Source organism: Myxocyprinus asiaticus, chromosome 28, assembly GCF_019703515.2.
Source record: "Myxocyprinus asiaticus isolate MX2 ecotype Aquarium Trade chromosome 28, UBuf_Myxa_2, whole genome shotgun sequence".
In the NCBI taxonomy this organism is placed as follows: domain Eukaryota; kingdom Metazoa; phylum Chordata; class Actinopteri; order Cypriniformes; family Catostomidae; genus Myxocyprinus; species Myxocyprinus asiaticus.
In genome coordinates this window covers 41,709,316-41,734,717 of record NC_059371.1, presented here as the reverse complement: position 1 = coordinate 41,734,717, position 25,402 = coordinate 41,709,316, and the positions used below count along the sequence as shown (strand labels likewise).

At 41.1% G+C, this 25,402-nt stretch overlaps 2 protein-coding genes across 2 annotated transcripts in view; both read right to left on the bottom strand.

The window, feature by feature from the left end:
• Nucleotides 1–23,412, bottom strand: part of LOC127418573 (zinc finger protein 501-like) — a 116,765-nt gene extending 93,353 nt beyond the window's left edge. Inside the window, exon 1 of the mRNA XM_051659190.1 lies at nucleotides 23,368–23,412. The gene's annotated coding sequence lies outside the window, so the exon portion shown is untranslated. The remainder of the gene's footprint in view (nucleotides 1–23,367) is intronic.
• The window catches only part of LOC127418542 (uncharacterized), a 164,512-nt gene that overhangs the window by 71,894 nt on the left and 67,216 nt on the right, over nucleotides 1–25,402 (bottom strand).

Genomic DNA, 25,402 nt, shown 5'->3' with positions numbered 1-25,402 from the left:
CCGAGCGAAATCTGTGGAGAGCGAGGCCGAGAGAGTGAGTGCGGTAAGTTTGACACCTGTGGGAAATCACCTCTAACAGCTGTTTTGAGTTTGCAGTGAGAGTAGAAAGGTATTTAAAGGGCAATCCAGACCGTTTGAGGGGGAGAGAGAGCCGAGCCTGAATTGTGTGTGTGTGTGCATTTTGGTGTGCTGAAAAGCATTGTAAAAATAAAGAGTTACGATAACTCTTCACCTGGCCCCTTCTTCCTCCTTGAGAGAGTACTAGAACTTTGTCACACCGACATTACAGATGTGACGTTTGTGAGGCTGCACTGACATGATGAGGGAAAGCCATCCAAAACGGTTTAAAAACCCTTAAACTTTGACCTCTTTAACATCTGTATGGTATGCATCAAGGCTGCATGATGGATTGAAATAACATTTAAATTCCCATTTCTCCTTGCACGATTGCTACACTTCAAAAGGCAGTGATGACATTTCAGTGGAACTGCCAAAAATAAAAATATGTACCTTTTTAAAAGACAACGGAACACTTCTAAAATGCCAATAAAAATAACAGGGAATTTTTAAATGACTTTTGAGTTCTTAAACCGCCTTTGTTGTAACAGATTTTGACATAACAGTTGATTATCATAAAAAATATAAAACAACATTAAAGAAAAATACCTGAAGGAATAAAATCATCATCATCTTCATCATTCTGTTCTTTCTCTGTTGATGTCTCATCATCTTCATCACTCTGTTGTTCCTCTGTTGTGTTTTCTTCTTTTATCTGCTCCTGCTTCACTTCAATCTTCACTGGTGTCTGCAGCATCTGCTGTTCATCATCATCTTCATCACTCTGTTGTTCCTCTGTTGATGTCTCATCATCATCTTTATCACTCAGTTGTTCCTCTGCTGTGTTTTCTTCTTTTATCTCCTCCTGCTTCACTTCAATCTTCACTGGTGTCTGCAGCATCTGCTGTTCTCCAGTGTTACAGACAGAAGTCAGAGACTCTGTGGAGGTTTGATCACCCTGATTACTGTCACACACACTCTCCTGAGCATCAGCAGAACAGAGTAAAGTGAGCTGTGAGTCCTGTGTGTCTCTGGATCTCTGTTCAGAGAGTTTGTCCAGCAGCCGCTGTGGTGTGGACTGATCTCTGCCGCTCCACACTGAATCCTGACATTCTGTGGAGGTCCCATCAGTCACACACACTGAAGATTGACAGGAAACCTTTTCCAGTTCCTGACAAACACAACACAATCACATCTGTACCGTTCATCATCACAGAGTCACAGTCATATCACATCATTTGAAACTTACAATCTCAACTTTATCTTGCTCAAAACAGGTAAAGAATGAAATGAATGTTTAACCTGTAACCTGTCATCTCTCTCCTTCAGCTTTGCGTTCAGTGACGTCACCTCTTTCTTCAGTGACGTCACCTCTTTCTTCAGCTGAGAGATTTCTGTGATGAAATCATCAATATCCAGCATGGACAGATCAGTTCCTACTGATTTACAGCAGATCACATCCACCTGCTCTCTCATGATGAACATCTGAACACAAAAACATCATCATTATAATGGACTGACATTCATCAAACTCTAAAACATTATTATATGATTACACACAAGAACAGATCTGTTAAACAAAACAGCTTTGTGTCTTGGTATATATAATTGTGTTTTTTGTGTTTGGTTTCATTTTCCTGACAGAATATTCTCGGATATTAATCCATAACGAGCTTTATTCGACATATAATCACCTTCATTGAACTCATTTAAAATCTACATCTTGATTTAACGAGCTCAAATATTAGAAATTAATCATGATATTCAGATATTTCTGCTTATTTCTCCTGAAACTGAATATTTTAAAGCGTCCGTCACAAAACCGCCACATAAGACGATAATAAGATTCGTTTACGATAAATAAAAAAAATCATCAAAACAAATATAAATCTCACAAATTACCAAAAAACACATTAAACATGAATCGACTGAACGTTTAAACTGTGAGTTCCTCTTTCTTCTTCTCGTGTTTCATGGCGGTTTGCAAAACAATTTATGATGCTTTCACACCAACTAGTGGACTGGAGTGAGTGTGTGTGTGTGTGTGTGTGTGTGTGTGTGTGCGCGCGTGTTATAAATTATGTCCAGATCTATTAAATTATCCAAAAATACATAAAAAAATGTAATTCACACAAAACATTTACTTGAATACACCTCTTCTATGATGAGCATATTTTACATTTCTGAGTTCAAAGACATTTTGCTATTTTTTTCTGGGGCTGAAAGTAAAAATAATTCCAAGAGTCGATTCAAGACTAATTTTTTCGATTCTTTTTCGATTCGAAAGTATATCTCATAATAAACAACTGCCAGTGAGAGTGTGTTGTTGTTTTTGGGGGGGGGACTTTTCCCCTTTTTCTCCCAATATGGAATGCCCAATTCCCAATGCGCTCTAAGTCCTCATGGTCACATAGTGATTCAAATCCCAGTTGCCTCCGCATCTGAGACGGTCAACCCATGCATCTTATCATGTGGCTTGTTGAGCACGTTGCCACGGAGACATAGCGCGTGTGGAGGCTTCACGCCATCCACCGCAGCAACCACGCTCAATTCACCATGCGCCCCACCGAGAACAAACCACATTATAGCGACCACGAGGAGGTTACCCCATGTGACTCTACCCTCCCTAACAACCGGGCAAATTTGGTTGCTTAGGAGACCTGGCTGGAGTCACTCAGCATGCCCTGGGATTCGAACTAGTGAACTAGCGATCTCCAGGGGTGGTAGCCAGCGTATTTTACCACTGAGCTACCCAGGCCCCTGTGTGTGTTGTTGACGTTTGTTATTATGTTGCAGTTCAGTTTGATGTTAAGTTATAATTAAAGTCTTGCTGAATGTTGATCCGGTTCCCGCCTCTTCCTTTCCTGAACCCATTACACTGGTGCCGAAACCTGGGACTGGAGGAGGAAGCGCCATTGGAAAGCCCTCGCCGCTGATGGGGGATCGCGACACCGATGAGGTGTGATGTGGTGGTGCTGGAGCGATTCGCCCAAGGGCGGAGGAGCCTGCTGATGTCTGCCAGGAGACGAAGGAGCCACTGTCGTCTGCCAGGAAGTGGAGAAGCCGCTGCAGGTCACTAGAGGGCGGAGGAGCCACTACTGTCCACCAGGGGGCATGAAGCAGCCACTGACATCTTCCGGGAGGCAGGGGAACTCGCTCAGTCAGTCAGTCCGGAGCTTGTGACGAGGAGGAGGGCTTAGTTGGGCCGTGAGGGTGCATGCCTGATGCTGAGTGGCTCAATCAGCGGGAGAGAGATAAGAGGAGGAGTTGGGGATGCCGGTGAGAGAGAGACAGACACACACGGAGCTGTGTGTGTGTGTGTGTGTGTGTGTGTGTGTGTGTGTTGTCGAAGTTTGTTATTATGTACCAGTTCAGTTTGATGTTAAGTTATAATTAAAGTCTTGTTGAATGTTGATCCGGTTCCCACCTTCTCCTTTCCCAAACCCCATTACAGCGTTCTTTGCACTGTTTATAATAGTATGAATGACATTTAGGCCTACTATTAATAGTTCCATTCTAAGATTAAATCAGGGCCCATATGCACATACCAAAGCACGATGCTTCAATCCCATGAGAAAAGTTGAGGGAAGTTTGAGTAGATGAGATTGTATTTCGAAGAACTACCTCATATAATCTTAAAAGCATAATTTAACCTACATTGAAATTGTCTGTTATCACTCATGAGTTCTTGTTTAGAAAGAGGTTTATATTATAATGTACAGTAATTGTCCACTACCTTTTGCACATTGAATAAAATGTCCAAACAATACACACATCAGTTTCATTTAAAAATCCAGGTTGTTGTACTGATTTATTTCATACAATCTAAAAAAATATACATTTTATAACATGTATTTAGTTTTTTATTTAATTTCATAAAATAATTGTAATGTAAAATTGAGTCAAATGTAGATGTAGGTTTTAAAAGACTGTTACAATGTTGAGAACCGGATTCCATGAAAGGAATCGACTCCAGCTCTGGAGTCAATTCGAACATTTCGAGTCCATTCTCGATTCCCAATGCCTCGGAATCTATTTTTCATCGATTCCCAGCCCTACTTTCTAGCAAGTCAGTCCACTGTCGGCCATGTTTGGAACGCTCTCAGGAGGCTATTTCCAGTCATGCCAGTGCAGCTCCTATCTACTTGAACTGAGAAAGACCAAAATCTCAAAAACAGTTGGTCAAGATCACAATCAAAGAACATATTTCAAATCAGCAATAAAATCTGACAATACTGGTATCATAAATTGTGATTCTTAACCTCATTTCATGTTAAAAAACAAAATTTTCCAGGCTTTTATAGCTAATGCGCATGCGCGTTCTAGAGTTGATTGACAGGTGATGTATGTATCTAAAAGGTGATTGGCTCTTTTACCTGTAAGGCGGGACTTCCTTTCTACATCCATTGACCATTGGGCACTTGGAGCTCCTTGGTTGAGCGTTCCAATTTCTCACATTCACTTTAATTGAAGGGGCCCATCTCTGCTAAATAATCTCTGGCAGGTAGGCATATACACTGTATTGCCAAAAGTATTCACTCACCTATCCAAATAATTGAATTCAGGTGTTCCAATCACTGACTGAACTACAAACTGCTTCTACAAACATTTGTGAAAGAATGGGCCGCTCTCAGGAGCTCAGTGAATTCCAGCGTGGTACTATGATAGGATGCCACCTGTGCAACAAGTCCAGTCATGAAATTTCCTCGCTACTAAATATTCCACAGTCAACTGTCAGTGGTATTATAACAAAGTGGAAGCGACTGGGAATGACAGCAACTCAGCCACTAAGTGGTAGGCCACGTAAAATGACAGAGCGGGGTCAGCGGATGCTGAGGTGCATAGTGCGCAGAGGTCGCCAACTTTCTGTAGAGTCAATCGCTACAGACCTCCAAAGTTCATGTGGCCTTCAGATTAGCTCAAGAACAGTGCGTAGAGAGCTTCATGGAATGGGTTTCCATGGCCGAGCAGCTGCATCCAAGCCATACATCACCAAGTGCAATGCAAAGCGTCGGATGCAGTGGTGTAAAGCACGCCGCCACTGGACTCTAGAGCAGTGGAGACGCGTTCTCTGGAGTGATGAATCACGCTTCTCCATCTGGCAATCTGATGGACGAGTCTGGGTTTGGCGGTTGCCAGGAGAATGGTACTTGTCTGACTGCACTGTGCCAACTGTGAAGTTTGGTGGAGGGGGGATTATGGTGTGGGGTTGTTTTTCAGGAGCTGGGCTTGGCCCCTTAGTTCCAGTGAAAGGAACTCTGGATGCTTCAGCATACCAAGAGATTTTGGACAATTCCATGCTCCCAACTTTGTGGGAACAGTTTGGGGATGGCCCCTTCCTGTTCCAACATGACTGCGCACCAGTGCACAAACCAAGGTCCATAAAGACATGGATGAGTGAGTTTGGTGTGGAAGAACTTGACTGGCCTGCACAGAGTCCTGACCTCAACCCGATAGAGCACCTTTGGGATGAATTAGAGCGAAGACTGCGAGCCAGGCCTTCTCGTCCAACATCAGTGTCTGACCTCACAAATGCGCTTCTGGAAGAATGGTCAAAAATTCCCATAAACACACTCCTAAACCTTGTGGAAAGCCGTCCCAGAAGAGTTGAAGCTGTTATAGCTGCAAAGGGTGGGCCGACGTCATATTAAACCCTATGGATTAAGAATGGGATGTCACTTAAGTTCATATGCGTCTAAAGGCAGATGAGCGAATACTTTTGGCAATATAGTGTGTACATATATATATATATATATATATATAGAGAGAGAGAGAGAGAGAGAGAGATTTGTATATATATATATACAAATCTGTTGTAAGTGCCTCGATTTTTGCTTTTTTTAAAGAAAAGGAGGGACGAGTCAAAATAAATTTTTGTGGTAATCAACAACATTATGCCACAATTGAATGCTGTCGATTGAGATTAACTTGTAGTGAACCTGGACATCCCTTTAAGTTTTTTGTTTTTCTGTCTCTGGACAGTTACATCACATTATTATTTTTACTTTCAGCCCCAGAAAAAAATAGAAAAATAGCCACTCCAATACCTTGACTTTGTTGTCCTTAAGCCATTTTGCCACAACTTTGGAGGTACGCTTGGGGTCATTGTCCATTTGGAAGACCCATTTGCGACCAAGCTTTAACTTCCTGGCTGATGTCTTGAGATGTTGCTTCAATATATCCACATAATTTTCCTTCCTCGTGATGCCATCTATTTTGTGAAGTGCACCAGTCCCTCCTGCAGCACAGCACCCCCTCAACATGATGCTGCCACCCCCATGCTTCACAGTTGGGATGTTGTTCTTCGGCTTGCAAGCCTCACCCTTTTTCCTCCAAACATAACAATGGTCATTATGGCCAAACAGTTCAATTTTTGATTCATTAGACCTGAGGACATTTCTCAGAAAGTAAGATCTTTGTCCCCATGTGCACTTGCAAACTGTAGTCTGGCTTTTTTTATGCCGGTTTTGGAGCAGTGGCTTCCTTGCTGAGCAGCCTTTCAGGTTATGTCGATATAGGACTCTTTTTAATGTAGATATAGATACTTGTCTACCTGTTTCCTCCAGCATCTTCACAAGGTCCTTTGCTGTTGTTCTGGGATTGATTTGCACTTTTCACACCAAACTACGTTCATTTTTAGGAGACAGAATGCGTGTCCTTCCTGAGCGTACTATTGCTGTGTGGCATACTATTGTTTGCACAGATGAATGTGGTACCTGAGGCATTTGGAAATTGCTCCCAAAGATGAACCAGACTTGTGGAGGTCCACAGTTTAGTGGAGGTCTTGGCTGATTTCTTTTGATTTTCTCATGATGTCAAGCAAAGAGGCACTGAGTTGACTTCAACTGTGTGTGTGTGTGTGTGTACACACACACACTCACTCACACATACATACACAATGCATTCAAAAAGTATCTTTCATTTTTTCACATTTTGATGCAGCCTAATGCTAAAATGCTTGATATTTTTTTCACATCAATCTACACTCCATACCCCATAATGACAAAGCAAAAACCAGATTTTTGATAACTTTGTAGATTTATTAAAAAGAAAAAAACTGAAATATCACCATGACATAAGCATTCAGACCCTTTGTTATGACACTTGAAATTTAGCTCAGGTGCATCCCATTTCACTGAATCATCTTTGAGATGTTTCTACACTTTGACTGGAATGCACCTGTGGCAAATTCAATTGATTGGACGTGATTTGGAAAGGCACACACCTGTCTATATAAGGTCTCACAGCTGAAAATGCATATCAGAGCAAAAACCAAGCCATGAGGTCAAAGGAACTGCCTGCAGAGCTCAGAGACAGGATTGTGTTGAGGCTGCATTGAAGGTTCCCAAGAGCACAGTAGCCTTCATAATTATTAAATGGAAGAAGTTTGGAACAACCAGGACTCTTCTTAGAGCTGGCCGCCTGTCCAAACTAAGCAATTGGGGGAGAAGGGCCTGGGTAAGAGAGGTGACCAATCTGGACTTTATGGCAGAGTGGCTAGACGGAAGCCTCTCCTCAGTGCAAAACACATAAAAAAGCACCTAAAGGACTCTCAGTCTGTGAGAAACAAGATTCTCTGGTCTGATGAAATGAAGATTGAACTGTTTGGCCTCAGTTCCAAGCGTCATGTTTGGAGGAAACCAGGCATCGCTCATCACCTGCGCAATACTATCCCAGTGGTGAAGCACGGTGGTGGTAGCATCATGCTGTGGGGGTGTTTTTCAGCGGCAGGGACTGGGGGACTAGTCAGGGTTGAAGAAAAGCTGAACACAGCAAAATACAGAGATATCCTTAAAGAAAGGATCCAGAGCTCTCAGGACCTCAGACTGGGCAGAAAGTTCACCTTTCAACAGGACAATGACCCTAAGCACCCAAGACAATAAAAGAGTGGGTTAGGAACAACTCTGTGAATGTCCTTGAGTGGCCCAGCCAGAGCCCGGACTTGAACACAATCGAACATCTTTGGAGAGACCTGAAAATGGCTGTCCACCGACAGTCCACATCCAACCTGACAGAGCTTGAGAGGATCTGCTGAGAAGAATGGTAAAAAATCCCCAAAGCCAGGTGTGCAAAGCTTGTTGCATCATACCAAAACAGACTTGTGGCTGTAATCGCTGCCAAAGGTGCTTCAACTAAGTACTGAGTTAAGGGTCTGAATACTTCTGTCAATGTAATATTTCATTTTTTTCTTTTTAATAAATTTGCAAATTTATAAAAAATCTGGTTTTGTCATTATGGGGTATGGAGTGTAAATTGATGTGAAATATATAATTTAAAGAATTTTAGCATAAGGCTGCAACATAACAAAATGTGAAATAATGAATACTTTCTGAATGCACTGTACAAATGGTTTGATATACTTGCGATGACTATTTTCTACATAAAATTTCTAGATATTCATTTCTAGATAGACTTTAGATAAACATTAATACCTACATTGGCTAAAAAGTATCTTGCAGTTTCCTTCAGTTTTATGGATGAAGCTTCACACTCTTTGTGTTTCTTCTGCCTATTGGCTGGAGTTTGTTATATAAGTTATCTTTTGCTGTGTAATTCTGTTTAACAAAATTTGTATAGAAACAACAGACATGAGCAGTCTGATGGCAAGGCTGTCGCAGGGGTTCTCGTAGGCGTGCATGGACTGTTTGAGTTTAGAGGGTCAGATGCCGGTTGGCGCTGTCGTGCATGGGGTTAATGCGCATGTTTTTCTTTTTTCTGTTTGTTTGGTTCTGGGGGATGTTTGGGTTTTGATGGTTGCACTAATGTTGGAATGTGGTCTTTACAATCCTGTTTTTGACACACAATATATTTTTTCTTATATGTCAAAAGATCAAATGTTAATATCTCCATGTGGAATGTGAATGGTTGGGGGACCCCATAAAATGAAGGATGCTTATTTCTCCAGCTTAAGAAATATGATATAGTGTTTCTTCAAGAAACACATCTTTCCCCGCAGGAAGCTGAACAATTTGGGAGGATATGGGGTGGGCATTTTTTCTTTAGTACTGGCTCAAGTAAGAGCAGGGGAATCATTACACTGATAAGTAAACATCTATAAATCAAATGTCTCAAACAGATTAAAGATAAATTAGGAAGAGTCATTATTGTTTTAGCTGAAATTCAAGGGCAAAGTCTTATTTTGGCTAATATTTATGCACCTAACGTTGATGATCAGGGCTTTTTATAGCTCTTGAAGGGATGCTGCAAGCCGCTGGCACCCCTCATGATATAATATTGCGAGGAGACTTTAATCTTTTGATGGACTCAGTCCTTCACCATAGTGAAGCAAAAGTGTGCAAGCCCCCTAGAGCAATATTGATGCTTCACAGGATGTGTAAAAATCTTGGTCTTACAGATATTTGGAGACTTTTGAACCCATCTGGGAGGGACTATACATTTTTTTCATCAGTCCATAAGATTTAATCTAGAATAGATTTTTTTTTATATCTAAATCCCTCATTTCATCAGTTGCTGATTGCTCAATTGGAAACATTTTAGTCTCAGACCACACCCTGGTGTGTTTAGAGGTGCCACATATGGAGAAAAGGAAATCATATAGTTGGCATTTTAATGTATCACTTTTGCTAAATTAATTCCAACAAATGTTAAAGGCTGAAATCAATGTCTATATGGAGACCAACTGGCCTTCAGTATCCTCTGTGGGCGTGGCTTGGGAGGCACTTAAGGCGGTTCTTAGGGGCCAGATCATACTGTATGATGCATTAACCAAAATACCCAAAGCAATAGAACTCATGGAATTGGAAGGGAATATTGAAAGTTTAGAGGCAGAGCTGAAGTACCGAATGTAGTCTAATGGCCTCAGAGAATTGACCCGATTGAAATACAGATATAACACTATTTTGTCGCGGAAGTTTGGAAGCCAGAAAGTTTTGGCTATTCAGGGCAAGACAGTCATACTTTGAGTAGGGGGACAAGGCAGGAAAACTTCTGGCTAGATATATAAAACAGAGAGAGTCTTTTTCTACCATTCCCTCGGAATGAAATATTTACCTCGGCCATTGATATTAATAATGCTTTTAAAGAATTCTATCTTGGTCTCTATAGTTCCACGTCTTCGTCTACTGATGAGGATATTAGACATTTTGTGGAACCATTCGAACTTCCAAAACTGACAACTGAGCAAAAAAATTCTCAATTCTAATATAACATTGGAGGAGCTTGGTGAGATAATTAAGGCCTTGCCTACAGTCAAGGCTCCGGGGCCAGACGGCTTTGCTGCTGAGTTTTTTTAAATCTTAAGCTACAGAACTGGTTCCACTTTTGCAAGAAGTTTATATGGAAAACAGTCTGATTCTTAAAAAGGACAAATATCCAAGGGAGCGTAAGAGTTATCGTCCAATTTCCCTGATCTAGCTAGCGTAAGAGTTACCGTCCAATTTCCCTGATCTAGCTAGACGTTAAAATATTGTCAAATATTTTGGCTCACCGATTAAGTTATGACATCTCTTATACATATAGAGCAGGTGGGGTTTATTCAGGGCTGCAGCTCTTCTGATAACATTAGGCATTTCATTAATGTCATGTGGGCAGTGGTGAACGATCCGACTCCGGTCGCTGCCATTTCACTTGATGAAGAAAAGGCGTTTGATATGGTAGAATGGGATTATCTTTTTAAGATTTTGTAAATGTACGGGTTCAGCAATACTTTTATTGGGTGGATTAAGTTACTTTACTGACACCCAGTAGCGGTGGTTCAAACCAATGGATTAATTTCAGATTATTTTACTCTGGATAGGGGCACCCGGCAGGGTTGCCCTCATTCCCCCTTAGTGTTCTGTCTTGCCCTGGGAATTTTCGGGGTGAAGGGTTTTATTTTTATATAACTTGACTCTGCATTTTCTGTTATGTTTATTTAATTTGTTGATTTGAATCAATAAAAATAGTTAATAATAATAAAAAAAAGAGACAGTTCTGAAACAGCAGATCCGTTTGTTCTCTAGAAACACCTGCGCTATTGATTGTGGGCCTACAGAGCACTCTAGAGGATACAACTGGAATGTATTACATTATAAGTTGACACATTGATGGATAAGGAAAGCTGCGAAATTATCTAGCCACATATAAAAATTACCCACATTTGGCACTTGCCAAATGTTAATTTCGGAGCCTGGGTGGAATTGCTTCAATTATTTTGTGCACAAAAAATAAACCTGACAGTGATCAATAAATAAATGGACATGAAATATTGATTTGAAATTATTTTATCCATGCACTTGTTCCTCCTATCACCAAAAAATTCCTTGTGTATGTGAAGACACTTGGCAATAAAGCTCATTCTGATTCTGAACATGTGAGAACAAAAAGAGTACGGAGTGACACAAGAGACATAAATCTAGCACAGCTAAGCTTGCTCGTGACAACAATTATTCAATTTAACGCTTGTTATGCAAACATTTTTGTCTGCAGACTGCCCCGATTGACCAATCACAAAGTATTCCAGTGTGCCGAGTAATCATTTCTTAATTGCTCACTGACTAAATTAACTGCAATGAAAGCGAGTCAGTCTCAATCTGGTCTTCCATACATCTCCTCCAGAGCATTGAGAATCCGTAAGAGTCCCGGGGTTTGGCCTCACGCTGCTATAGGGAATCTCACACCTTCAATAGAAGCTTCTGGATGAGAGCAGAGACAGGCAGATGGCTTTTAATCTGTCACTCATTCAAGAAAATCTCTTTCACAATGATCATAGGTCTGATAAATCTGTTAAAGTGGGCTCAGAACGCTCTCACAGGGCACTGTGGGTGAGACAGCGATATCTGTAATAAACGAAGATGAACAACATGAAGAAACAAAACCTTAAACACAAAACCTTAATTGACAGGAACAGTGAGGTTCAAATCAGCCCCAGTCTTGTGTAACCAGACCTGTGACTATTAGCAGAAAGTCCGGTTCACATTGTTCAAGAAAAACAACATAAGTGTCATTCACATCTTAATGACTCCACCAGCAAGTCCTTAATGTGCATCAGAGTCTTGAAAGGGATTGTTCATCCAAAAGTGAAAACAGAACACTGTATTCCAGAAAACACGAGTTGTGAAAATAAGATGTGATCTAAGAACTTTATACAGTGCAGGCCATTGAGAAGACTTCAAGATCTCATGCAAAAAATCACTTCAACACATGGCCTCTGAAAGGTTCACATTTAGTAAGGTTCTGAATCTGATCATCTGAAACACAAGAACAATACAGTACAACATTACATGTTCTCAAGTTGCGAGTTGTACATCTTACCAACAATAAGTGCATCTAATCTAATGTTTGAAGATGCTGCCATCTTGTGGTGGTGAAGAGTCATCACAATAGCTGGCAAATTGCATAAGACGCCATGTTTGATTCCTGGTTTACAGAGTGTGGGTATAACCACTTCCGGTTTCGCCTGGTGCCGGTATGGAGACCGCTAAAAATGGCATTTTACATGAGGTGTTTACAGAAAAGAGAATTAAAATGTATTGAAGCTTCGCAATGAAGACACGAGGTCGATCTCATAAACAGTGTGTTTAAGGCTGTTGTCGGCCACAGCCACACCGTACACTCTGTAATTGTTTAGAGAAGCACACTTAAAAACAGAGGTGAACCCCTTCTGCACAGTCTCCCATTGCACACATACATACACTAAACATTCAGGAACAGCTATCAATGCAAGACATTACAACCCAGTAAAATACATAACACAAATTTCTCTTATCGGTTAGAATAAGACCATAAACAACATGTCAACACGTTACAGTATGTATGCAGTTACATCGATAACTATGAAGGTAAGAATGATAATAAACTTCAGTAGCTCATCTAAGTTTCTGTGAACATGAATAAATAATGCTAGACTTGGATACAGATTCAGTAAGAAATACAATTTGAAGATGAATATACAACTGCAGGGTAAATAAGGTCATATTAATCCTCTGTTGGACAACAACCAACACATTTATAAAGTTACAATTTCTGTTTGTCTTATGTCTGATTTCACATGCAACTTTTTGTAACACTTTACAATAAGGTTCAATTCGTAAACGTGGGTTAATGCATTTGGAATAATAAACATACAATTATAACTATTAGAGCATTAATCTAGGTTGATGTTTTATTTAAATATACTATTGTTCATTTTTAAATACCATTAGTTCATATGCCCCATGTAAATGTATAGATAGAAATGAACATTAATCAAGGTTGATAAATGCTGTAAAATTATTGATAGTTATTTCATGTTAGCTATTGCATGTTGACGTACAGAACCTTATTGTAAAATGTAACCCACAATTTTAACACTGTTTACTTCATACCGCTGGTCAGCTCATCGCTGCTGGTTGAGGCACACAACAATGTAAAGTGAATGTTATCTACCGTCACTGATAAACCACTCTCATTTCTTTCTTTACTTGTAAACATGCTCATGCTGGTCTCAACCAAGTCTACTTTGGAAGTTGATTCCCAAAGCAACACCGCGATCACACCGTGTGTTCTCACTCAGTTTCAGTGAGCGCTCATACAACCAGATGTAAACATGCACACAGTTGTGTGGTCAAAGCTCACAGGCATCGTCTTGTGCAAATAGCCCATTAGACAAGACTATCCAGTATGAATTCTCTCGTGTCTTTTTAGGTTATCTGACTGAGTGTAACTCTTTCCACAGTGTGAGCACTTGTAAGGTTTCTCTCCAGTATGAATTCTCTCGTGTGTTTTTAGGCGGCCTGACCGAGTGAAACTCTTTCCACAGTGTAAGCACTTATATGGTTTCTCTCCAGTATGAATTCTCTCGTGTGTTTTTAGGTGGTCTGACTGAGTGAAACTCTTTCCACAGTGTGAGCACTTGTAAGGTTTCTCTCCAGTATGAATTCTCTCGTGTGATCTCAAGCTGTTTGACAGAGTGAAACTCTTTTCACAGTGTGAGCACTTGTAAGGTTTCTCTCCAGTATGAATTCTCTCGTGTGTTTTCAGGTTTTGTGACTGAATGAAACTCTTTCCACATTGTGAGCACTTGTATGGTTTCTCTCCAGTATGAGTTCTCTCATGTGTTTTCAGGCTTTCTGACTGAATGAAACTCTTTCCACAGTGTGAGCACTTGTAAGGTTTCTCTCCAGTATGAATTCTTTGGTGTGTTTTCAAGTTGTCAGCTGTAATAAAGATCTTTCCACATTCAAAGCACTTATGAGCCACCACACCGGTATGAATGTTCTGGTGCTCTTTAAAATAGAACAGGCGTGCAAAACTCTTTCCACAAGAAGAACACTTGTAAGGCTTCTCTTTTGTGTGAGTTTTCAGATGTTGTTTTAGGCCTGAATTCACAGCAAATGTTTTACCACACATATCACATTCAAATGGTCTTTCTCCAGAGTGACGGTGGAGATGAATCTTGAAATCATTTGCATATGCAAAACTTTTTCCACACTGATGGCACATGTAGGGCTTCTCTCCAGTATGAACTCTCATGTGTTTATTTAGACTGCTTTTACATTTGAAACTCTTTCCACACTGAGAGCAGGTGAAAGTATTTTTGGCTGCTCTTCTTCGAGGCTTTTTTGGTGGGAAATTATTTTCTGTCTTTTCTCCAGTTATAAAATCATGATGTTTCTGATACTGATGTTTCTCCTCCACTTCATTCAGTTCTTGATGTTCCTCTTGCTCTTCCATCAGCTCTATACAATAAATAAACAGAAATCATTTCAAAAAGGACAAATGTAAAATAAACCAAATTGAATGCTAATTTAATGGCAGAATACAAGCATCCATTATATATTTGTGATTTTTGCTGTGCATCAATTCTCTCATACCTGATTATAGTCATTTAGATTAAATGTGAGCCACAGTCACAGAAAGTAAGTCATACATGTTGGGAATAAAATGAGGGTGAGTACATAATGACAATTTTAATTTTTAGGGTGAACTATTCCTATAATGTTTGAAATTTAGCTCAGGTGCATCCCATTTCCCAGGATCATCTTTGAGATGTTTCTACACTTTGATTGGAGTCCACCTTTGGCAAATTCAATTGATTGGACATGATTTGGAAAGACACACACCTGTCTATATAAGGTCTCACAGCTGAAAATGCATAACAAGAGCAAAAACCAAGCCATGAGGTCAAAAGGAACTGCATGCAGAGCTCAGAGACAGGATTGTGTCGAGGCACAGATCTGGGGAAGGCTACAAAACATTTCGGCTGCACTGAAGGTTCCCAAGAGCACAGTGGCCTCCATAATTCTTAAATGGAAGTTTGGAACAACCAGGACTCTTCCTAAAGCTGGCCACACAGCCAAACTGAGCAATCGGGGGAGAAGGGCCTTGGTAAGAGAGGATACCAAAAACACAATGGTCACTCTGGTTGAGCTCCTGAGATCATGTGTGGAGATGGGAGAAACTTGCAGAAGGACAACCATCACTGGAACACTCCACCAATCTAGGCTTTATGGCAGAATGGCCAGACGGGAGCCTCTCCTCAGTGCAAGACACATGAAATTCTGCTTGGAACTTGCAAAAAAGCACCTAAAGATTCCCTGGTCTGATGAAATGAAGACTGAACTGTTTGGCCTCAATTCCCAGCATCATGTCTGGAAGAAACCAGGCACCGCTCATCACCTGTGCAATACCATCCCGATGGAGAAGCATGGTGGTGGTAGCATCATGCTGTGGGGGTATTTTTCAGTGGCAGGAACTGGGGGACTGGTCAGGGTTTTGCTGTATTTTGCTAAATACAGCAAAATACAGAGATATCTTTAAAGAAAATCTGGTCCAGAGCGCTCAGGACCTCAGACTGGGCCAAAGGTTCACCTTCCAACAGGACAATGACCCTAAGCACACAGCAAAAACAACACAAGAGTGGCTTAGGGACAACTCTGTGAATGTCCTTTAGTGACCCAGCCAGAGCCCGGACTTGAACCCAATCGAACATCTCTGGAGAGACCTGAAAATGGCTGTCCACCAACAGTCCCCATCCAGCCTGACAGAGCTTGAGAGGATCTGCAGAGAAGAATGGCAGAAAATCCCCAAATCCAGGTGTGCAAAGCTTGTCGCATCATACCCAAAAAGACTTGAGACTGTAATCGCTGCCAAAGGTGCTTCAACTAAGTACTGAGTTAAGAGTCTGAATACTTATGTCAATGTAATCATTTTGTACTTATGTCAGTTTTTTATTTTTAATAAATTTGCTAATTTATAAAAAAAAATCTGGTTTTTGTTTTGCCATTATGGGGTATGTATTATAAATGAATGTGAAAAAATATTTTTGAAAAATAATTTTTGCATAAGGCTGCAACATAAAATGTGAACAAAATGAAGGGGTCTGAATACTTTCTGAATGCACTGTGCAAATGGTTTGATATACTTGTGATGAGTACTTTCTAGATAAACTTCATAATTTCTAGATATTCATTCTGTTGACTGTCCCTAACCCTCTCCATTCTCCCCCACAGGCTGGTGAATCCACTGCCACGGGTGTGGGCATTAAGTCTGAGCCATTCTGCTGGAGCTGCGGGGGTCCTGGGTATTTCCAGGACCAATGGCCCACGATGGAGGTGGACACTGGTCCAGGTCCCAGACATGACACTGGCCACCCCCGATCGAGCAGGAACGTACCGGATACCTGTGATTATTGGGGGGGGGGGGTACATATCAAGCCTTGGTGGATTCAGGTTGTAATCAAACTTCCATTCACCAAAGCTTGATTCAATCTGAGGCTTTGGATACAAGCTGGAAGGTAAAGGTAAGGTGTGTGCATGGGAATATTCACGATTACCTGTTAGTGACTGTGGCAAGGCGGAGGGCGGGGCCGGGTCGTGATTCTACACACCTGGCTCCTAATCAGGCTGATTAGCCCGTGAGGGATAAAGGCCAACTGGAGACGGCAGTGCAACAGAGAGAGTGTTACGGACAGCTGTCCGACACCTGTGTGTGTTTGTCTTTTTGGTTCAGTTTATAATTAAACTATTATTTATATTATCAAGACGGTTCTTACCTCCTCCTTTCCATTGATGTGTTACAGTGACCATCATCATTCAATTTCGGAGACAAAAGCATTGTGTCGAGCCTGTGGTTAGTCCCCGCCTCATTCATTCACTAATCTTGGGTACAAATTGGCCGGTATTTACTGCTTTGAGGGAAATTTGTGAGGATGGGTCCTGTAACAAAGTGTCTCGTTGTGTGGTTTGAGATTCACAGGCTGGGGAGGCAGAGACTGGGAATCTACGTCAGTTCCACGTCAGGATGACAAAAGGGAGGGGGAAGTTTCGGCTTCCCCAGCCCTTAGAAGATTCCCTGTAGGGGATTTCCCTCTGGATCAGACGTGAGACGAGACTCTTAGGCATGCCTTTGATCAAGTGAAAATGATTGATGGTCAATGCCTCCAGCCAGTCATTGCACTCGCATCTCTGTATTTTTCAGTGATCAAGGATCGTTGTATCGAGTGACACAGGACGCTCAGACAAAGGAAGATACAACCCAATTGTTAGTACTGCAGAGCCGTCGGGAAATGTTGTTCCAAACGGCTCATTGTAATCCAAAGGCAGATCACTTGGGGCAGGAAAAGACAATGAACCGTCTAATGGCCCGTTTCTATTGGCCGGGAATGTTTGCAGATGGTGTGCGGCATGCCGTGAATGTCAGCAGGTGAATCCACCGGCCACCCCAAAAGCACCATTGTGCCCACTTCCCTTGATTGAGGTCCCTTTCAAACGAATTGGCATGGACCTCATCAGGCCATTTGAGCGGACGGCACGTAGGCATCGCTTTGTGTTGGTTCTGGTGGAACACGGTATGCAACACGATATCCGGAAGCAGTGACTCTGCACAACATCTCAGCACGTAGTGTTGCGGAGGCACTCTTCAGAATAATCTCCCGAGTGGGAATTCCGAAAGAAATCCTCACTGATCAAGGCACAATGTTTATTAAATTGATTCGGACCAGTGTTTATCACCCCCAAATGGACGGCTTGGTCAAACGATTTAATCCGACACTAAAAAATATGATTCGTAAGTTCATGCATGAAGACCCTCAGAATTGGGACAAGTGGCTCAAGCCCCTATTATTTGCAGTTCGAGAGGTCCCGCAAGCCTCCATGGGGTTCTCCACTCGACTGCGCGGCATGCTCTTTGTCCCGAGGAAAATTGGGAGGAGGGACCTTCAAACAGCAAAAACAAAATTCAATAAGTTCTTGACCTGAGAGCAAAACTCCACACGCTGGGGCAATTAACACAGGAGAATTTGCTCCAGGCTCAAGAACGTCAAAGCCAGCTGTATAATAGGGGTACTCGGCTATGGGAATTTGCACTTGGAGATAAAGTTCTTGTTTTACTCCCCACACAGAGCTCTCAATTACTCTTCAAGTGGCAAGGGCCCTTTGAGGTCACATGACAAGTCGGGGAAATCGATTATGAGTTTAAATGAAGGGATAGAGGTGGAACACATTACATTTACCACCTCAATCTCCTAAAACCATGGAGAAAGGCAGTTCCCGTGACTTTGGCGATGGTGGTCCCAGAGAGGGAGGAATTCGGACCGGAGGTGAACTTAAAAGCCACTGATTGAGTCACCCCTGTCAATTGCAAAGACAATATCTCACCATTACAAGTCATGGAGATTACCAAGTTGCAAGGAAAATTATTCAACATGTTCTCGCCTCTTCCTGATAGTACGAATCACATAGAGCTTCATATCGAAACGACCCCAGGTGTAGTGTTACGCAGTCGCCCCTACCGATTACCTGAACACAAAAAAGTGGTTTGGGAAGAATTAAAAGCCATGCTGGATATGGGGGTAATACAAGAGTCCCACAGTGACTGGGCCAGCCTGGTGGTGTTGGTTCCTAAGAGTGATGGCTTGGTCCGGTTTTGTGTGGATTATAGAAAAGTCAATGTGGTGTCTAAGTTTGATGCTTACCCCTTATCTCCCATGTCCCACGAAAAACTGCATTTTCCACACCGTTTGGCTTACACCAATTTATCACCCTTCCTTTCGGTTTGTTTGGGGCCCCGACTACGTTTCAGCAGCTCATGGACAGAATACTCAGACCGCATGCCACTGCCTATCAGTATGAAATCATTATTTACAGTAATGATTGGCAGCGGCACCTGAAGTTGTTGAGATGGGCAGGACTCACGGCAAACCCTAAGAAGTGTGCAATAGGACGGGTGGAAACACGGCATCTGGGCTTCCACTTGGGTCATAGACAGGTGCGACCCCAAATTGATAAGACCGCAGCATTTGCAGCCTGCCTGAGACCTAAGACCAAAAAGGAGGTGAGACATTTCCATGTGCTGGCTGGCTATTATCGTAGGTTTGTGCCTAATTATCCGACCATCACCAGCCCGCTGATTGATCTTACTAAAAATGGGGCTCCAGATCCAGTCCAGTGGACGAAGCCATGTCAGCAAGTGTTCACATAAGTGAAAGTTGCACTTTGCAGCGGGCCATTATTGCCCTTCCCTGACTTCTCTCTCCTTTTTTCTTGCAGGTGGACAGGGGGTTGTGAGTGGTTCTGCCCCAGATTTTGGAGGGGGAGGAACGCCCCATGCTGTACATTAGTCACAAGCTCTCGATGGGAGAGACAAAGTACAGCACAATCGAGAAAGAGTGTTTTGGCCATCAAGTGAGTGGTCCTCACCCTTCAGTACTATCTGTTGGGACATGCTTTCACCCTCTGTTCGGACCACACCCCGCTCCAGTGGTTCCACAGCATAAAGGATACCAACGTGCGGATCACCTGTTGGTATCTAGGTCTCCAGCTGTTTAAGTTCGAGGTGGTCCACAGGCCGGGGGCGCAGATGGCTGTTGCGGATTTCCTCTCCAAAACTGGGGGGGGGGGAGTAAGTGACAGGCTCAGGCTCCCCGGTGTGAGTCGGGCGATCGGGGTATGTGGTGATGGGGGTGTGGCCGAGCAACGTCTGTGGAGAGCGAGGCCGAGAGAGTGAGTGCGGTAAGGTTGACACCTGTGGAAAATCAACTCTAACAGCTGTTTTGAGTTTGCAGTGAGAGTGGAGAGGTATTTAAAGGGCAATCCAGATCGCCGGAGGGGAAGAGAGAGCTGAGCCTGAACTTGTGTGTGTGTGCATTTTGGTGTGCTGAAAAGCATTGTAAAAATAAAGAGTTATGAGAACTCTTCACCTGGCCCCTGCTTCGTCCTTGAGAGAGTACTTGAACCTTGTCACACCGACGTTACAGACATGACGTTTGTGAGGCTGCACTTGCATGATGAAGGAAAGCCTTCCAAAACAGTTTAAAAACCCTTAAACTTTGACCTCTTTAACATCAGTATGGTATCCATCAAGGCTGCATGATGGAGTGAAGTAAGACTGAAATCACATTTGTCCTTGCAAGATTGCTACACTTCAAAAGGCAATGTTTTAAAATATAGTCTGCATTGAGTGCTTCAGTCAGTTCTACGTGAGCGAGCGGCACCCTCTAGTGGTGTGTACGGCACATGCTGAACAGCACAATAATATAAGGTGATGCTTATTAAATAACGATTTAAATTGCTAGGTTTATCAAAATGATCCCTTCCCAAATGTTAGCTATTACTGCAATAAGACTGAAACATCACAGATCAAAGCAATAAAAAAACGATCTATCTTAACCATCATGGGGAAAAAAACCACTGTATTGATATGAAGTGTCCGTACCGGTCACGTCCGTAACACAATAAGCCCCGTTCACACTGCCAGAGATATTGCGCGACGAAACAACATGAGCTGTCGTGACCGCTGGAGACAGAAATCGCTGTGGAGAGCGACAAGTTGAGAAAATTTCAACTTTATGCAAATGACGAGCGACATTTGCAAGCGACTACCAATGAGAGTGAAGACGGAAGAGTCACGTCATCCATCTCCAGATAGTGAGTGAGATACTGGAGTCAAGATGAAGTAAAATGTTTCTGTGAGCAATTTCACTGTTCTATATAATTTGTCTGTAACCATATACATGGATATGAGCTAACAAAATGATGCGTGGAAAACTGTGTCGGCATTCTGAGTGAGTTTGATTCATATATTGATATAACTTTTGTCTTGTTTAATGAAATGATGCATTGAGCGCTGCTGCAGGTTTTATAAAATGCTCTCCCCTGCAGAATGTCCATTTTTAGAGGCAAAAGAACTGATTTCTTATCAAATTAGAATGACATCTTAGTTTTATCGGCAGTATCATCTGTAATCAGCATTCCAAACGCTATTATGGCAAGTTGTGCAGTCCACCAATGACATTAGAGCAGCGGCAGCAGAAGGAACGCCCACCAGCAACACATCGCAAAGTCGTGCGGCACCAAGAGACAAAGCCGCCTGCAGTGTGAATGGGGCATATAATGGGTTTTTAAATTAAAGAGAGACCATTTGTTCATATCAACTTATTTGAATTAATATTGTTTAAAGCAGTGGTTCTCAACCAGGGGGCCGGGACCCACAAGGGGGCCACAGCACACTTTCAAGGGGGCCTCAAAATGAATTAAAATTCATTTAAAATAAGAAATATTAAAATAATTAAAATAATCCTACTTAATTTTAATGCTAAAAAATACTTTAAGATGTATGCCTACAAATTATAAACAGACTCTTTCTGAAACTTCTAGAATCAAAAATTATCCATGATTATTTTAATCATACACGTCTACTTTTGGGCAAGGGGGCCTTCAAATATTGTCTTGGACAGTCGGGGGTCTTGGATTCAAAAAGGTTGCGAACCACTGGTTTTAAGGATATAAAATTAAGCTCTAAAACATTACATATGTGACAAAGTACTGAAATGCAGCAAACTCCATTAATGTTGCTTCTTCCATTGCTGAAAACATAATTCTTCCATGTTATAGCTGACATTTCAGTGGAACTGACAAAAATAAAATATGTACCTTTTTAAAAGTTAACGGAGCACTTCTAAAATACCAATAAAAATAACAGGGAACTTTTAATTGACTTTTGAGTTATTAAACCGCCTTTGCTGTAACAGATTCTGACATAACATTCGATAGTCATAAAAAAATATAAAACAACATTAAAGAAAAATACCTAAAGGAATGAAATCCTCATCATCTTCATCACTCTGTTCTTTCTCTGTCGATGTCTCATCATCATCATCATCACTCTGTTGTTCTTCTGTTGTGTTTTCTTCTTTTATCTCCACCAGCTTCACTTCGATCTTCACTGGTGTCTGCAGCATCTGCTGTTCATCATCATCTTCATCACTCTGTTGTTCCTCTGTTGATACCTCATCATCATCTTCATCATCAGTCTGTTGTTCCACTGTTGTGTTTTCTTCTTTTATCTCCACCTGCTTCACTTCAATCTTCACTGGTGTCTGCAGCATCTGCTGTTCTCCAGTGTTACAGACAGAAGTCAGAGACTCTGTGGAGGTTTGATCACCCTGATTACTGTCACACACACTCTCCTGAGCATCAGTAGAACAGAGTAAAGTGAGCTGTGAGTCCTGTGTGTCTCTGGATCTCTGTTCAGAGAGTTTGTCCAGCAGCCGCTGTGGTGTGGACTGATCTCTGCCGCTCCACACTGAATCCTGACATTCTGTGGAGGTCCCATCAGTCACACACACTGAAGATTGACAGGACACCTTTTCCAGCTCCTGACAAACACAACACAATCACATCTGTACCGTTCATCATCACAGAGTCACAGTCATATCACACCATTTGAAACTTACAATCTCAACTTTAACTGGCTCAAAACAGGTAAAGAATGAAATGAATGTTTAACCTGTAACCTGTCATCTCTCTCCTTCAGCTTTGCGTTCAGTGACGTCACCTCTTTCTTCAGTGACGTCACTTCTTTGTTCAGCTGAGAGATTTCTGTGATGAAATCATCAATATCCAGCATGGACAGATCAGTTCCTACTGATTTACAGCAGATCACATCCACCTGCTCTCTCATGATGAACATCTGAACACAAAAACATCATCATTATAATGGACTGACATTCATCAAACTCTAAAACATTATTATAATTACACACACAAGAACAGATCTGTTAAACAAAATAGCTTTGTGTCTTGGTATATATAATTGTGTTTTTTGTGTTTGGTTTCATTTTCCTGACAGAATATTCTCGGATATTAATCCATAACGAGCTTTATTCGACATATAATCACCTTCATTGAACTCATTTAAAATCTACATCTTGATTTAACGAGCTCAAATATTAGAAATTAATCATGATATTCAGATATTTCTGCTTATTTCTCCTGAAACTGAATATTTTAAAGCGTCCGTCACAAAACCGCCACATAAGACGATAATAAGATTCGTTTACGATAAAAAAAAAAAAAAAAAATCATCAAAACAAATATAAATCTCACAAATTACCAAAAAAACACATTAAACATGAATCGACTGAGCGTTTAAACTGTGAGTTCCTCTTTCTTCTTCTCGTGTTTCATGGCGGTTTGCAAAACAATTTATGATGCTTTCACACCAACTAGTGGACTGGAGTGAGTGTGTGTGTGTGTGTGTGCGCGCGCGTGTGCGTGTGCGTGTGCGTGTGTGTGTGTGTGTGTGTGTGCGTGTGCGTGTGTGTGTGTTATACATGTGTCAATGACGCGAGGCTCCAGATCTATTAAATTATCCAAAAATACATTTAAAAAAATGTAATTCACACAAAACATTTACTTGAATACACCTCTTCTATGATGAGCATATTTTACATTTCTGAGTTCAAAGACACTTTGCTATTTTTTTCTGGGGCTGAAAGTAAAAATAATTCCAAGAGTCGATTCAAGACTAATTTTTTCGATTCTTTTTCGATTCTGAAAAACCGGGAGGTAAAAGTATATCTCATAATAAACAACTCACTACAAAGAGTTCTTTGCACTGTTTATAATAGTATGAATGACATTTAGGCCTACTATTAATAGTTCCATTCTAAGATTAAATCAGGGCCCATATGCACATACCAAAGCACGATGCTTCAATCCCATGAGAAAATTTGAGGGAAGTTTGAGTAGATGAGATTGTATTTCGAAGAACTACCTCATATAATCTTAAAAGCGCCATTTAACCTACATTGAAATTGTCTGTTATCACTCATGAGTTCTTGTTTAGAAAGAGGTTTATATTATAATGTACAGTAATTGTCCACTACCTTTTGCACATTGAATAAAATGTCCAAACAATACACGCTTCAGTTTTATTTTAAATTCCAGGTTGTTGTACTGATTTATTTCATACAATCTAAAAAATATACATTTTATAACATGTATTTAGCTTTTTATTTAATTTCATAAAATTATTTTAATGTAAACTTGTGTCAAATTTAGGCTAACTAAAAATAATTATATGTGCAAAAAGTTTTAAAACACTAGAGTAGAGAAGAGTTAGATTCTCACTTTTATAAGTGCAGTACATGCCCATGCAGTGTTGGGGAAGTTACTTTGAAACTGTAGTTTGACAAGCTACAAGCTACTCATAATTTTAAGTAGTGAAGCTACAGTCAAGCTACTCTTTTGAAAAAGTAGTTAGCTACACTACAAGTTACTATCAAAAAGTAGCTAGCTACATTGAAGCTACTTAATGAGGCAATATTTTTTTTTATGTTACTATCAAACCAATAATATTAATAACAAAATGTACACTAATGACATTTATTAATGAATGTATTAATTAAATACATTTAATGTGTTTAATTAAATATATTAAATATATTTAATATATTTACAGTTAATAATGGCCATAAAATAAAATACAGACACCATTAAAAATATTTTTTGTCCTGCTGTGGCCAAGTGTAGCCTACTTCCCTAAAGATCACATTTTTATGACAAACTCTCCTTGGGCTGGCATTTTTTGTTCTTGTCACATAATATTTAGTGTGTATAATATGTGAATAAAGACTCAGGGCTTTCTCCCCTCACCTGTGTTCGTGCTCATTGTATTTTCTGACTTTTTTGCCATTGACATGCAAGTGCCAGCTTTACAGGTCACATACAGATGTTGCTCTACAAATATTTGTTTGCTTTGTTCAGGTCCAAAAAAAAAGTGGACGGATGGTCATCCTACATCAGGGGTCGGGAACCTATGGGTCCTTTTCTGCATATGATGCCCCCTTCGGAATATCGTGGCTCCGTCTTGTGCCCCGTTCTGCTTATCGCGGCCCATTCGGCTCGTTTCGCGTTTCCACCCCGTTCTCCCGATGGCCAATCAAAGTGCGTCGGCCCACCAGGAAAATGCCCGGTATGCCAGATTACCAATCCAGCCCTGCAGAGTGATATATTACAAGAAATTAGACACAAAGACGTGCATTTGATGAAACATGATTATATTTTGAAGAACAGTCCAAAGAAAAGCCACCGATGCGTGTCTGATTTGATATGTGCCTGCAGTGAGCTCTGCTGTTCATGAGTGC